The sequence below is a fragment of the Panthera pardus genome, unplaced genomic scaffold (assembly GCF_024362965.1).
Source record: "Panthera pardus isolate Hobbes unplaced genomic scaffold, ASM2436296v1 HiC_scaffold_13, whole genome shotgun sequence".
In the NCBI taxonomy this organism is placed as follows: Eukaryota; Metazoa; Chordata; class Mammalia; order Carnivora; family Felidae; genus Panthera; species Panthera pardus.
The window spans coordinates 134,804,974-134,818,387 of NW_026526688.1; the positions used below are offsets into that span (position 1 = coordinate 134,804,974).

Consider the following 13,414-nt stretch of genomic DNA (forward strand, 5'->3'; position numbering starts at 1 on the left):
CGGCCATTCTATAGGTAATGGCTCACACGACAAGGATATACACACAGAATGAAATAGCATATGTGCATACATAAGTGCATGCATATCCATGTGTGTGTGTGTGTGTGTGTGTGTGTCATGGGTGTGGCTATATATACATTGTTGTGTGTTGTCTCTAGAGAAGAAAATCAAAAAAGGTAAAATATTTACCAACATTTTTCTCTCATTTTTAAAATATTAAATTCTATGCCACTAGAAGACATGTAAACATATTCCTGCAGATCTAACTTTGATGAAGCAAAGAAAATAAAAAAAGCTCTGACATAGGATGTTCACTAAAAAACTTGATCATGGTATATGCCACAACCTATGAAGTTATCAATTTATTTCTGTTTTTATTATTTCCCAGAATATTTATTCAATAACTGTAATTATCTACCTGATTTAGAACTTAAAACTCTTTTTAATATTCTAAATATTTAAATAATTTCAGACTTGGCATTTCTCTCTCTCTCTCTGTCTCTCTCTGTCTCTGTCTTTTTCTCTCTCTGAGCAGACACCAGCGAAAGACCATATGAGCGTGTAGTGAAAAAGTGGTCTTCAGCAAACCAGGAAGAGATTCTTACCAGAGCCTGACCATGCTGGCACCTTAATCTCAAACTTCGAGACTCCAGAACTGTGAGAAAATAAATTTCTGTTGTTTAAGCCACCCAATCAATGGTACTTTATTATGTTGGCCAGGGCAGATTAAGACAGTGTACATTTAGGAGCACCTGGGTGGCTCATTCGGTTAAGCTTCTAACTCTTGATTTTGGCTCAGGTCATGATCTCACGGTTTGTGAGTTCGAACCCCGCATTGGACTCTATGCTGACAGCTTAGAGCCTGGAGCCTGCTTCCAGTTCTGTGTCTCCCTCTCTCTCTGCCCCTCCCCTATTCATGCTCTCTCTCTCTCCCTCTCTCTCTCCCTCTCTCTCTCTCTGTCTCTCAAAAATAAACATTAACAAAATTTTAAAAACACAATGTATATGTGTAAAATGTAAATTATATGTATAAGAAAAACTTTAAAGAATTAAATATTAGCAGCTTGTTGTGAGGTAAGTGAGGTAACCGCTAATGAAAGGGAACTAGTGAGGGAAAAATAGTTTACTCTCTGTCCCTCACTCTTCACCACACCACCTCTTCACTTGAAGAATGAATCAAACTGTGGTGCCTATAAGGGAATTGGCACACTAAACCCAAGAATGCAGGGGATCTAGTGTAGATAGTTTTAGCTCCAAGATAAATTCCAGGAACCTAAATCTGTTCTTAGGAAGCAATTTCTTCAAACAGTCTTGAGTCTTCACAAATGGTTGTCCTCACTGCCTGGACTTCATGGCTAACCTTTATCCATCCTTTAGTCCTCTACAAAGGCTTCCCTGCAGACACTACCATCCCCGATCTGGACATTCCCCTTCCATGGGTTCCAATATCACTGGGAACAACCTTTCTCACATGTGGGCCATATGCTTACTACTTTTCAGTCTTTTACACTGTAACCCATTGTAGATATGGGCTCCCTGAAACCCCCAGACTAACTGCATATACTGAGTACTCAAAGGTTTATTGAATAAATGTAAATAAATGAAGGATTATATAAATGGACAAAAACATCCGTCTTTGGAGAGTACTAGAATGGGCCCCAGAGACCTCAAGGTTCCCCAGAGTACAGTGCAAAAATCCTAAAACATTTCATGTTTACTAAACACCAGTACAAAGACTTCAGTCCAAATTCTTCCATCTAAATCTAACCCTTTAAGCTTTTAGTAGCTTAAAGCTAAACTGAACTTCAGAAACTATTGAGCAAAGAAAACTTTCATTTGTATCACTGGACGCTACCCTTAATCATAACTTGAGTTAAAATAAAGAAACATTGGGGCGCCTGGGTGGCGCAGTCGGTTAAGCGTCCGACTTCAGCCAGGTCACGATCTCGCGGTCCGTGAGTTCGAGCCCCGCGTCAGGCTCTGGGCTGATGGCTCGGAGCCTGGAGCCTGTTTCCGATTCTGTGTCTCCCTCTCTCTCTGCCCCTCCCCCGTTCATGCTCTGTCTCTCTCTGTCCCAAAAAATAAATAAAAAACGTTGAAAAAAAAATTTAAAAAAAAAATAAAATAAAATAAAAATAAATAAATAAAGAAACATTGCTTCTTCAGATTCATAAGTTTATGTGTATAGAAGACAGAAATTTAATAAAGTACGACAGTTATGAACATGAAGTTTAAAACAGTTACTGGGGGGCGCCTGGGGGGCTCAGTCAGTTGGGCATCCGACTTCGGCTCAGGTCATGATCTCACACTTCATGAGTTCAAGCCCTGTGTCAGGCTCCATGCTGACACCTTGGAGCCTGGAGCCTGCTTCAGATTCTGTGTCTCCCTCTCTCTTTGCCCCTCCCCCACTTGTGTTCTGTTTCTCAAAAATGAATCAACGTTAAAAACATTTTTTAAACATTCACTGGAAGAGCATACCTGAGGGAACTTTAATAGTAATAATTTTGTAAATGTGCAGTTATTTTCCTGAGGAAACACTAAACATATTATTCCTTGATTCATTTGAAATTAAATTGTCCAAAACATCAGAGAATAGAAAATTATGTACATATTGGGATGCAACAGAAATATCCATCCACATTTTATATTTTAAGCTTCAATATTTCCATATTCATTTGGTAAGAAACCAAAATGATTTAATAGGATGAACCATTAAAAAAACATTTTAAGTATTTCTTTTCTTTTCATTGTATGTCTAATGTTTCATACTCCATAGAGAGAATCTGCTCACTCTTAAGGAGGTTTTAAATTAGATAGGGAGTAAAGTATTTTTGTATATACTTAGATGTGTTCCCCACCACCACATCACTATTTGAGGGATAAATGAAGAAGAAAATCATTGGAATTCCCAATGTTGATAACCTGAGTAGAAACAAAAATCAAATCAAAACAAATATTTTATCATCAATGGGATTAAGAGAGAAATGACAGATACATGGCAACTATCTTGCCACTCTTCAAGCTCATGGAAGACATTATTAACTAATCCCAGTGCTCTTCCCTATGGAACCTACAATCACCCCCAGAGGCCTTCTCAATACAACCCTGTGGACAGTCACAACCAATCAATCATTCGTGAAAGGGAGAAGGGGTGTCTTTATTACTTCAATTCTATAAACAAACCAAGAACTGAAGGTATCCTTCTAACATAAAATAGAAATTCAGGTGCTTTATAAGAGAGAATGACATTTGAATTTTTTTTTAATGTTTATTTATTTTTAAGAAAGAGAGCAGTAGCAGGGGGAGGGGCAGAGAGAGACAGAGACACAGAATCCGAAGCAGACTCCAGGCTGAGTGCTGTCAGCACAGAGCCCAATGTGGGCAGGGCTTGAACTCATGAACTGTGAAATCATGACCTGAGCCAAAGTCAGACACCCAACCGACTGAGCCAACAGAGAATGACATTTGAAATGGGAAAAGAAGAGAAAGCCAACTTCTTCTACCTTCTTTTCTTTTTCAATTGAAGTATAATTGACATAATGTTATATTAGTCTTAGGTGTACAATGTAATGATTCAATATTCATATATACTCCAAAATAATCACCACAGCAAGTCCAGTTAACATCCATCACCATGCACAGTTACAAAAAAATGTGTTTCTTTTTTGATGAGAACTATCAGAATCCAAACTCCTAGCTATTTTTAAATATGCAATGCAGTATTATGAACTATGGTCACCATGTTGTACATTACATAAAAACATGGAACATGTCACGAATTTGTATGTCTATCTTCGCACAGAGACCATGTTATCTTCTCTGTATTGCCCCAATATTAGTATATGTATTCCTGAAGCAAACATAGAAATCAACCTTTTTTAATGGAAAGACCTAATAGCTCACAGAGAGCTCTAACACAGCAACTATTGTATCATATGGCCGCAAAGAATGAAGAAAACAGATCTTAAGTAGGGAAAAGGTAATAGGAGTGGATGTTCCTATTTTATATTAATTATTATTATTCCAATCTATGACTAGACCTTTAAAAATAGGATCAGAAAGCTTCTTTTATAAACATCTCAATTTTTAAGCTTTTGTGATTCCCTTCCCTCCCTTGCTCATAGCTCATTGGTAAAACTTTGTTTTGGAAAGCTGTCTCAAAGGAACAAAGAGGTTGTCCACATCTAACTCTGAAAAGTAATGGGGGAACAACGGCAGCAATGAAGGAGGGCTTTTGTACACAGTGGGAAGAATGGGAAGAGCCAAGCCAAAGCAAGTGGAATGTTGAGCAAGACAGTCAGGCTTAGGGGCAGGGGTGCAGGGAGGGTACTTTCTCAGCTGGGTCCTCTCCACAATCGGGAAATAACTTCAGGATTTATCATTTATAAAGCTCCTCCATCTCTGTCCCCTGATGGTCACCTTTTTAAGCTTAGATAAAAGCTTGTATAAAATACTACTTTTAATGTCAGATTCCTTTCGTTAGTGAGTCCAACCCCACAAAATCAGATATGTTGTCGATTATATTATCATTTCAAGGGTCTCTAAGGCGCCAGCTTTTTATTCAACCACACTTCAAAGAAAATACTTTAACAAGTAGGTAACTTAGGCTGAGATAGTCATTTGTCTACGAGGAAGTCTCAGGTTTTCTTCAAGTGCAAGCCTTGCGGTACTTAATGATTTCCAATCAGGACCATTTCTTCTTTCTCAATTAATCCTGTGGGGTGAACATCATCAGCCTTGCTTTATAAGCTCTGGAAAATTACTAGGTACTCTGAGTATATAAATCTTGTCCTAATCACTGAACCACAGTTGCTCTCCCAATGGTTTATTACACTGAAGTACTGACAATACAATTTTTTCATTAGAATTTGAAGAAAGTGAACGGATGTCACCATGAAAAAAAAAAAAGCTCACTGCTCTTCTACTTAATCCAGACTCATTCATATTATGATGGACTTTGATGTGTTAAACTTTGATCTTGGATGAGGTATCATTATTCTCATATAATCTGAACACATTTTAGTTCTTCAAAATATCTAATTAATTTACACTCTAGTTTGAAACTTAGCTTTACCGCACCTGAATATTGTAATTAGCAGTTCAGTGAAAATAACTAAATCCGAAACATAAAAAGCCATTTTAAAAAAATAGGATGCTGGGGTGGATCGGCAAAAAAAAAAAAAAAAAAGAGGTTAGAGTGGGAGAGAGAGCCAAAGCATTAGAGACTCTTAAAAACTGAGAACAAACTGAGGGTTGATGGGGTTGGGAGGGAGGGGAGGGTAGGTGATGGGCACTGAAGAGGGCATCTTTTGGGATGAGCACTTGATGTTGTATGGAAACTAATTTGACAATAAAGTTCATATATTAAAAAAAAAATAGGAAGCATGGCAGGACATATGTTATTTGGACCATCCTGAAGCCTATCTTTGGGGAAATGTCTCTCCCTCATGCCATGTTGTTTCAGTCTGTAGTACCATCCCACTGCCACCGGGTGTGCCTGGATATGATTATACAGACTTCCTAAGCTCTCCAAAAACAGTGACCAGCCCAGGGAGCGGGCACATGACTGAAGCAGTGCCAAGTGGAGTCCTTCCTCAGGACAGTTATAGAGAAACTGGAAGGATGAGCATGCGAGGCTAACAGCGTTCATCTCCCCTGCCCTGTAAAGAAAAGCTGTCTTCAAAATGATGCTGTGCAGAGACAAGCAGATGTGAGCAAAGAATTGAAAGAGTCCCAGAATACCCAACCTAGTTCTATTTCTTGAGGTCCTGGCCTTTGTGTATCTGCCTTTGGTCCTATGAGATATGTCTTACTCTTCCCAGCAAAGCGAGCAAACAAATTCTTGTTTACTCAATCTAGTTTGAGTTGGATTTACTCACTTGCCACCTAGAAACCAAGGAAAAATACATAATGAAAATATTTCTGGGAAAATTCTCTTTAAAATAATAAAAATCTAGGTTTATAACACATAGAGATTCCCCTACCTTGTATCATACACGAAAATTAACTCAAGATGAATATTAGACCTAAATTTAAAAGCAAAACTTTGAGAAGAAAACATAGAATAAATTCACAACCTGGGGAAAGAAAGTGATTTTTAAGAAGGATACAGAAAACAATAACCATAACAATTTATAATTTTGATTTTATTAAAAGAAAAAAAATCTGCTCATCAAAAGATATAACTAAGAAAATGAATAGGCAATTTAGACAGTCAAGAAATACTTGCAAAACATAGGTCTGTGCTGAAATACCTATATCCATAGTATACAAAGGGTTCCTACAACTCAACAGTAAAAACACAAAAAAATTAAGAAATGGGAAAAAATTAAATAGACACTTCACAAAAGAAGATATACAAATGTGCAAAAGTGTCATGAAAAAGTCCCAGCACCATTAGAAATCAGAGAAATCTATATTAAAATCACAATGAGATGCCATTACATGAATAGTTAAGTGGCCAAAGTTAAAAACAGACTGAACACCACCAAATGTTGGTGAGGATATCGAGCAACTGGAATTTTCATACATTGCTGTTGAAAATATAAATGGAAAACCACTTTGATAAAAGGTTTGGCAATTTCTCACAAAATTAAACACAATCCTACCTATGATAAGCAGTTGTAATTGTAGATGTTTAACCAAGAGAAATGGAATTCATATGTTCACAAAAATATCTGTACAAAAATGTTCATAGAAGTTTTATTTATATTTGCCTCAAATAGAAATAACCCAAATGATGCTCATCAACAAGTGAGTGGATGAACAAACTGTGGCATAACCAGTTATAACTACTCTTTAGCAATAGCAAGAATCAAACTGTACATATACAGTAAAACCTTGGATTGCAAGTAAATTGTTCTGTGAATATTGGGCAAGATGAGCAAACATTTCTAATAAATTTTATTTTATTTTATTTATTTTTTAATGTTTATTTATTTTTGAGAAAGAGAGACAGAGCACAAACAGATGAAAGGCAGAGAGACACAGAATCTGAAGCAGGCTCCAGGCTCTAAGCTGTCAGCACAGAGCCTGACGCGGGGCTCGAACTCATGAACTGAGAAATCATGACCTGAGCTGACATAAGACATTGAACCAACTGAACCACCCAGGTACCCCCCACACACACTTTTTAATAAACTTTAACTTGATAAATGAGTGATGTCATACAATACAAGTATTACGTGATGTTGAACGTCACATGATCACAACTGAACCAATAGTTCTTGAAATTCACTTTGACATACAAGTGCTTTGGATTATAAGCATGTAACAAGTTATGCTCACAAACCAAGGTTTTACTACATATCAACATAGATGAATTCCATAGCCATTATAATGAATAAAAGAAGCCCGATACAAGAATATACACATCATGATTCCATTCAGGAGAAGTTTTAGAATATACCAAAAGGGTGTGTGGTGATAGAAATCAGAAAAAAATGGCTACTCTTGAGGGGGTAGATATTGACTGGGAAAGGGCACAGGGGACTTTCTAAGGTAATGAAAATGTCTTATATCTTGATGGGACATGAATTACATGGATGTAGACATTTATCTAAACTCATGAACTATACACTTGAGATTTGTGAACAAATTATATTTTTCTAATAAATTTTACTCAGAAAAACTGAAAAATATTGAATTCTAGTTAGTAGATTTCCTTTCTGCTGTGGTTTAGGTTAGCAATTATGAAATTACTTTTTGTGTATTCCATGTTGAGCAAATAAATATATATGTTGAACCTCATGGGAAGCCAGGTTTCTCACTGTTGGAAAAGAAAGTTACAAATAGGGAAATGGGAAGAAAGAGTGTATCCAATTGTTTGAGGTCAGAATTATAGATATGAATATGGACTTATAGTTTTTATTTTATTTTTAATAAAAATTGTATATATTTAAGGTGTACAATATGATGATTTGTATACCTATACATGGTGAAATGATGACCACAGTCAAACTATTACCATATCATCTCCTCACAGTTATCATTTTCTGTGTATGATGAGAGCATCTGAAATCTGCTCTTAGCAAATCTCTAGTATTCAATAAAGTATTATTAACTATAGTCATCATGCTATACATTAGATCTCTAGACTTATTCATCCTATATAACTGCACCTCTGTACCCTTTGAACAACATCTCATGGTTTTTAGTAGATAGATGCATAGATATAGAAATAAGTATAGAAATATATTTACTGCTGTTCACTGAGAAGGCCTAGAAGTAATGATACACCAGTGGCAATGAATGAGTACATCTTGTGTCTAGATCTTGACTTTTAAATGTCATTTACTATGAAATGTAATCATGGCTACTTGGATAAAAGGGTTATTCCACGGCTTGGTCAAAAAAGAACAAGATGATCCTAGAATAACATGTACCAGAAAGTAAGAAAATACTCAAGTATGATGGGAAAATAGCAAAAGAACACAGAAGCCAGTTTAAAATGGTTCTCACTGGCCCAATATAGGACAATTTAAATGTCTGAATAATCAATGATAGTAATAGATGATACCTGTAGAATAAAGCAAGAATACATGAGTTCTATTGATAGATAGATAGATAGATAAGCAACTAAACAAATACACAAATTGAAGAAGTGAGAAGTCTCTGTTTTCTAGTAGAATGTCAATTAATAAATACGGAAACAATAATAAAGTTACAAATTATCAATGGATGTAAAAATTCATGGGAAAAAAATTGGTGGGGGAAAGATATTTCTATAATCTCAAAGTATCTCCCACAAATTAACTATTATTTAGAAAGGGTAAAATAGAAACTTTTCTGCAGAGAAACCTGGAAGACCCAATGTGATAAAAGTTTACACCATCAGTGTTAGAATAAGCTAACATCACTCCACCTCCTAATGCGATGCTCAGAGAAGGGCACATTATCTATCACTTTTGTGGTAGTTCCACCAAAAATGCATCACCTGAACCTAATCATGAGGAAAAATTCCACAAACTCAAACTGGGAGACATGCTACAAAATAACTAGTCTGTATTCTTCAAAAATATCAAGGTAAGCAAAAAGAAAAAGGTAAGAGATTGCTCCAAATGAAAATACATTAAAGAGACATGACTGACAACTAAACACAAGGCTTGACCCTGGCTTGGATCTTGGAAAAAAATAGAGAAAGAAATGGGGCATTACACACTTTTATTCAATGTAGTATTGGAAGTCCTGGTCACAACAATGAGACAGGAAAAAGAAATAAGAGGCATCCATATTGGAAAAAAAGAAGTTAAGCTGTCACTATTTGCAGTTGACATGATATTATAAATAGAGAATCCTGAAGACTCCACCAAAAACCTACTAGGATAAATAAATTAATTCAGTAAAGTTTCAGGATATAAAACTAATACCTAGAAATCAGTACTGTTTCCATATACTAATGAAACAGCAGAAAGAGAAATTAAGAAAGCTGTTCCATTTACAATTGAACCAAAAAAAAAAAAACACCCTAAAAATAAACTTAATCAAGGAGGTGAAATATTTGTACTCTGAAAACTAGAAAAGAGTGATGAAAGAAATTGAAGATGACACAAACAAATGAAAGATACTCCATGCCCATGGATTGGAATAATTAATATTGTTAAAATGTCCATACTACCCAAAGTAATCTACAGATTCAATGCAATCCATATCAAAGTACCAACAGTATCCTTCACAGAACTAGAAAAAATAATACTATAATTTCTATGGAACCACACAGAAAAACGAATAATCAAAGCAATCTTGAGAGAGAAAAACAAAGCTTGAGATAACAAAATTGCAGATTTCAAGATATACTAAAAAGTTGTAGTAATCAAAACAGTAGGATACTAGCACAAGAATAGACATGTAGATCAATGGAACAGAATAGAGAGTCCATAAATAAACCCAAGCTTACATGGTCAATTAATCTATAACAAAGAAGGCAAAAATATACAATGAGAAAAGACTGTCTCTTCAATAAATGGTGCTGGGAAAACTGAACAGCTACATGTAAAAAAATGAAACTGGACCCCTTTCTAACCCCATACACAAAAGTAAATGAAAAATGGATTAAAGACCTAAATTTGAGGCTTGAAACCATAAAAATCCAAGAAGAGGACACAGGCAGTAATTTCTCTGACATTGGGCCTAGCAACATTTTTTTAGATGTCTCCTAAGGCAAGAGAAACAAAAGCAAAAATAAACCATTGGGACTATACCAAAATAAAAAGCTTTTGCATAGCAAAAGAAATCATGAACAAAACAAATAAGCAACTTACTGAATAGAAAGAAGATATTTGCAAATGATATATCTGATAAGGGGTTAATGTCCAAAATATATAAAGAACTTCTACAACTCAACACCAAAAAAAACCAATTGAATTAAAAAAAGAACACAGGACCTGAATATACATTTTCCCAAAGAAGACATATAGATGGCAAACAGAAACATGAAAAGATGTTCAACATCACTAATAATCAGGGAAATGAAAATCAAAACAACAATGAGCAATCACCTCATACCTGTCAGAATGGCTAAAATAAAAAAAGCAAGAAATTACAAATATTGGCAAAGATGTGGAGAAAAAGAAACCCTCATACACGGTGGGGATGTAAATTAGTACAGCCGCTGTGAAAAACAGTGTGGAATTAAAGATAAAAATACCACATGATCCAATAATTCCACTACTGGGCATTTACAAAACAAAAACGCTAATTTGAAAAGATACATGCACCCGTATGCTTATTGTAGCATTATTTACAATAGCCATGATATGGAAGAAACCTAAGTGTCCATCAATAGACAAAGGGATAAGGAAGATCTGGTATATAAATACAATGAATTCTGCACAGCCATAAAAAAGGATGAGACTGTGCCATTTTCAACAGCATAGATAGACCTAAAGGGTATTATTATGCTAAGTGAAATAAGTCATACTGAGAAAGAAATATCATATGATTTCAATCATATGTGGAATCTAATTAGAAAAATAAACAAACAGAAAGCAGAATCAGACCTATAAATACAAAGGACAAACTGATGGTTGCCAGAGGGAGGGAAGTAGAGGGATTGGTAAAATAAGGGAAGGGGCATGGGAAATACAGGCTTCTAGTCACGGAATGAATAAGTCAGGGGAATAAAAGCACAGCATAGAGAATACAGTCAATGGTACTATAATAGTGTTGCATCATGACAGATGGTAACTTAGCATAGCATAACATATAGAGAAGTTGAATCACTATATTGTACACCCGAAACTAATGTAACATTGTGTGTCAATTATATTCAAATAAAAAAAATTAATGTTTATTTATTTTTGTGAGAGAGAGAGAGGGAGAGAGAGCACGCGAGCAAGTGGGGGAGGGGCAGAGAGAGAAAGGGCAGAGGATCTAAAGAGGGCTCTGTGCCGACAGCAGACAGGCCAATGCAGGGCTTGAACTCATGAACTGCAAGATCATGACCTGAGCCACAGTCGGATACTTACCCAACTGAGTCACCCATTGTATCAATGTTAAATTCTCTCATTTCAGTTATTGATAATTGCAGTTGCTCTTAGGAAATGCATACTCAGTATTTATAAAGGGATAAGATGTCTCCACTTTATTTTCGAAAAACCCAAAAATAAAATCATAAACAGACAGACATATATATGGGATGATAAAACAAATGAAACAGAACATAAACAGTTGGTAAATCTGGGTAAAGGGTGTCTAGGAGTTCCTATTACTATTCTTATAACTTTTTTGTAAGTGTTAAAGTATATCAAAATAAAAAATTATACAACATATATCGCTTACTAAAAAAGACTCCAAAGAAAAGCAAATTCTATTATTCACTGGATAGTGATACTAGAAGTTAGTAAACACGGCTTTGGAATTAGTTACCTGACCTTGAGAAAGTCATTTGATTTTCTTTGCCTCAGTTCTCTGATCTCCAAGATCAAGAGACTGAATGAACAATTTGATATCCAAAGTTTCTGCTAATTCTAAAATATCATGATTCTTCAAAATGGCCTTTTAATAACATTGTACTTCTAGAAGTGACATGATTAGTAGGAAAATTTTTCTAGTTCAGTTACAGTTAATACTTCTAAAGATAAAAGGGTAATAAATAGATTAGGAGTCCTGTTCTATTTCTGGCCCTTTATTGAATTGCTGTGCTAATTTACCATCCTATCATTTTATTTGAAAATGCCATGCCTTAATTTAGAAGACTACAAAAAACATTAACTACTACTGAATTCTAGATACGACATTCTTTTTACTTTTAGATAGAAATATGAGTTTTATTTGCTTAATAAATGATATACTCAGCTCACTATTCTAAGTGATATATGTATACATATACATATATATATGTATTTAATCTTCACAACTCTGGGAGGTAAGTATAGTTATTAATTGTATTTCACAGATGGAAAAACTAAGGTACTGGAAGATACCTACAGTACTACCGCTGATAAGTGGCTATTTAAAAACAACTATGCAGGGGCACCTGGGTGGCTCAGTGGGTTAAGCGTCCAACTTCGGCTTAGGTCATGATCTCACGGTTTGTGAGTTTGAGCCCTGCATCAGGCTCTGTGCTGACAGCTCAGAGCCTGGAGCCTACTTCGGATTCTGTGTCTCCCTCTCTCTCTCTGCCCCTCCCCTGTTCATGCTCTGTCTCTCTCTGTCTCAAAAATAAATAAAACATTTAAAAAATTTTAAAAAAAACATGCATTTGAACCTAGGCAGTGTGGCTGTAGAAACATTGTTCTTAACCACTACTCTAAACTGCTTCTTAAATATTACATAAAAATAAATTCTAGCTGGTGGCTTGGTTCGTTCAGTCTCTGACTCTTGATTTCAGCTCAGGTCATGATCTCTCAGTTCGTGAGCCTGAGCCCCATAGTCAGCCTCCTCACTGAACATGGAACTGGCTTGGGATTCTCTCTCCCCTCATCTCTCTCTGCTCCTCCCCCTCTTGAGCGCAGGCATGCTCTCTCTGTTTCACACACTCTCTCTCAAAATAAATTTTAAAAAACTCTAGCGAAGACCTATACTTTCAAAAATTCCATAAGAAAGAGTGATCTGAGTAATAAATGCCATTCATTTTTTAGGGCAAAATCAAATACCTGGAGACACACATATAGATCCATATGTCTACATATCTAGATCTATTGATATAGATATGTCTATATGAATGGATAGATATATAAATGTTATTATGCATAGTCTTATTTACGCTTATATTAATATTATGCTCATATATTTCATTTTGAGTTTTTACTTTTAACATTTTAATACTTGGCAGACCTTTCCACATGAAGCTTTTGCCACATTGATCTGCTGCTCTTTCCCTTTCAGCAGCTTGAAAGCAGTCAGGGGGAAGAGCTCAGAAGCTGCTGCTTCTCCCTTCCTTGCAGAGGCCAGCAAATAAAGCCCAGCCATGCTG

At 35.7% G+C, this 13,414-nt stretch overlaps 1 protein-coding gene and 1 non-coding gene across 3 annotated transcripts in view; both read right to left on the reverse strand.

The window, feature by feature from the left end:
- Window positions 1–13,414, reverse strand: part of ARHGAP24 (Rho GTPase activating protein 24) — a 654,421-nt gene that overhangs the window by 424,120 nt on the left and 216,887 nt on the right. The window lies entirely within an intron of this gene.
- On the reverse strand, window positions 3,757–3,861 carry LOC128776796 (U6 spliceosomal RNA). The gene has a single exon (XR_008421964.1). It is a non-coding gene; the product is annotated as a U6 spliceosomal RNA (small nuclear RNA).